The sequence below is a fragment of the Medicago sativa genome, chromosome 8, assembly GCF_051527215.1.
Source record: "Medicago sativa cultivar Bolivia chromosome 8, Bolivia_mono, whole genome shotgun sequence".
Taxonomy (NCBI): Eukaryota; Viridiplantae; Streptophyta; class Magnoliopsida; order Fabales; family Fabaceae; genus Medicago; species Medicago sativa.
This window is the reverse complement of record NC_140756.1, coordinates 4631023-4634517: the sequence shown is the minus strand read 5'-3', so window position 1 is coordinate 4634517 and position 3495 is coordinate 4631023. Positions and strand designations below refer to the sequence as shown.

The 3495-nt window shown below is 32.8% G+C and overlaps 1 long non-coding RNA gene across 1 annotated transcript; it reads right to left on the bottom strand.

Annotated features, from left to right (window-relative positions):
• On the bottom strand, nucleotides 1-1067 carry LOC146896312 (uncharacterized). Its single transcript, XR_015023560.1, has 2 exons — nucleotides 411-1067; nucleotides 1-287 (listed from the first exon to the last, which is right to left on the bottom strand). It is a non-coding gene; the product is annotated as an uncharacterized LOC146896312 (long non-coding RNA).
• Between the last annotated feature and the right edge of the window lie 2428 nt (nucleotides 1068-3495).

The following is a 3495-nucleotide window of genomic DNA, read 5'->3' as shown; positions in this document are numbered from 1 at the left end:
AAAATCAGCAAATGTAACAGAACAATAAACAAAAACAACTGATAATTACACTGTTTTGATTCATTCATAAATTAATAGTGAGTGTGTCTATGACTTCTGGTGAATGCTTTGATTTATCAATAGCAAAACAGCAACAAGCACAGGAGTTGAAATGATAACAAGAGCCAACACAAGATTTGGAGTTGTTATTTCTGGAAAAATAGCACTGCCATACTTTGTTACACCTGCACGGCTGCACCACCAAATGAACCCACCACTAGTTTTGCCACATACATTAAATCCTCCTTCTGTTTTACATACACTATTGCATGTGTATTAGCAACAAGTAGTTTAATTATGAATTTATCATAGCTCAAGAGGAAAGAAAATTAATGATAAATAAAATAGAAAAAATGGGGTTGAGATTTTACTTGAGATGAATAAGTGCTAGAGTTCTGGGCTCGAACAACAACACTGGACCATTTCCTCCTTGTAGGGAAGATAATTGATGATATTAAGGTCGTGAAGTAAAATTAACCCTCAGCTGAAAACGCGATAAGTTGCAATATCTTACACTATTTAGCCTTATTTCCTATTATTATGTTGTTGAAATTCACTTTTTATTGTGTTTGTGTACTTCTTCTACAAGATACAATGATAAAAAAAAATATTTGGTTATTAAAAAAAATCACTAAATTTTGATTGTTTAAATTTTTTTATCGAGAGCAGGATCTCACCCAAAATTAAAATAATGAGCTTTTGTAGTGTTTTGTAGCAATTCAAGTTTTGGTAATAAGAGTGTTAAATTGTTTTGTAAAAAAAAAAAAAAGTGTTCAATTGTTTCATTATAACAAGGCTATTTTTGTCAATGTCTAAAATATTGTCATTTCTCTCTTCTCACTTTCTACTCAACCAAACAAGAGAGAGAGGAGGTTTACACTTCTCTCCCTTCTATTTCTCTCATCTTTCTTTTATACCAAACAACCTCTTAAATCTACTCTATTTCTTACATATTTCTCTCTTCTCATTCTCTCTCTCACCTCTTTCTCTCTTCCTAATTTCTTCTCTTTGCCAAACATAGTGTAAGAGATGAAAACATGAAGGCATAAAGTGATGGTAAATGTGAGATTGTTGGTGACAGGTTGGATCTCAAGCCACAGAATCACAGGTTTCATTGTTGGAGAAAAAGCTACTGTGAGGAAAGAGAAAGAGTGAGCCGTGTTCCAACATCCAAATTTTACACCGTATGATTTATTAGTTTTTATGGTTGAGATTTGGTGTAAGTCTTTTGACTTACACATGGTGTCAACGGATATATATATATATATATATATATATATAGGATCCGTTGACACCATGTGTAAGTCAACGGATAAATATATATATATATATATATATATATATATATATATATATATATATATATATATATATATATATAACCTTAGATGAGATAGATCTTTGAAGGACTCAATGAGTGTTAACAAAGAGTTTTATATATCACTCTTCAAAGATATTTTCAATGGGTGTAGTTTTAATTATTTGGTTCAACCGATTTTAAAAGTGTCAGCGTGAGTTACCTCACGCTAAAAAATTTCAAACATAAGTTAACTCACGCTAAATTTAAGGAATAAATAATTTTAAAAGGGAGAAAAACAATTTTCTTATATTATGCATGAGTCTCCTTGATGCTCCCTCCAGAAGAAAAAAATGAACTAATGTTGATTGACAAATTCTATCGCATCCTTAAATGCACGAATAATGCGATACCCAACACATTCTCACATGACATGACACGAAATGTTATACTCAGCATCAAGCAAGCACCAACATCAACGCTACCATTCCATTGTCATTTCACTACCAAGTTTTAATTGTTCTTTGTCGATCATAACAATATTCTCCAATGATTTCTGTCATATTTGTATCTTACAACTACCATAAGCAACACATATCAACGTTGCACCTAAATATAAAGTATATTCACAATTGATTTCAAGGGTCCAATCCAATTTCACCGTTCACTTGTGCGGCCCCTATCTAAAGTTAGAGTATAGTTCTATATAAATTTAGTCGACCAAAATTGATAAACGAATGCAAGATCTTGAAAATAATACATTATAAAGTCTCAAGACAACACCACTAAACCAATTCAAATGTATTACTATCAATTTAATCATCAACTTACTCTTGAAATGACTAATATAGTAATGAGTTTTGCTAGAAGACACCTTTTATGAAGGTGTCTTTTAGCAAGTTATTCTATGAGCATTTACTAAAAGACATCAACTAATTTTTATGAAGATGTCTTTTAGCAAAGTTATAATTAAAAAGTGAAAATCACACCTTGAGGTGTGGGTTGCTAAAAGACACCTTCATGGGTGGCTTCTAGCAAAACCCTATAGTAATATGGGTAAAATTTCAAAGACTTATTTGAAATTGTCCACACTAGATTTTGTGATTTACTCGATAATCATCTGTAGTTATTTTTTTTTACCAATAACCATTCGTAGTTGATTAGAAAAGAAACTGATTATATCAAAACTCTTTAATCAATATATGAATGTACCGTACATAGAAATTACGGTTATTGATACATTTCCCCGTTCGCAAGTGTTTCTTTTTATTTTTGTACAAAAAGAGGGTAGAGCCCAAGAAAAAGAAGAAAAAAACATAAGCAATTAATCGAACATTCCAAGGCATGCAAGCGCCATAAATGTCATTGAAAAGGAGACGTTGAAGCTCTCTAGGAGGAGTCTCAATCATATGTAAATCAAAGGAGTCCAAAGATTGACCAAAGTTAGCTACCCAATCTGCTGATCTGTTTCCTTCATGCCATGTATGGTTGATCTAAACATGTCAACTCATGTTTTTTAGGTCGCGAATGTGCCGAATCAAGGTAGGAACATTCTCATTGATGTTACATTTCCCTGTTACCATGTCAACTAAAAGGGATGAGTCATCTTCCACTTGCAGGTGTGTGATCCCGTGTCTCTGAGCCATATCCATACCAATATACATGCCCCACATCTCTGCATGTAACACGCCGTATGAACCAATCTTACGAGCATAGCTATTCAAACAATTTCCACTGCTATCACGGAGAAGGTCGCCACATCCTGAAAGATTAACTGAGCTTTTATGCGCGCCGACAAAGTTAAGTTTAACCCAACCCTCTCAGGGTCTCTTCCATCCAATGAAAATAGTGTCAGTAGGCTGAAGTCATTCAGTTACGTGTGTTTGCTTGTACTTATCGATCTCCATAGCCATCTTAAGAATCACATCAATTGAATTGAAAGTGTTTCTACTAAATGCACAAACCTAACTTGTCAAAATTTTTATGGTTCTTCCTAAAAAAAAAAATTGCATGGTTCTTGTCACAAGAATCAAGAAAATGAAAGTGACATTTGTGTTCACACGAAGTTCATGAATTTTTGTAAAGTAGATTTTTTAAGTCCTGTAAAGTGTGATTTGGTACCGGTATAACATAGATAAAATTAATTCAAAATTTGCATT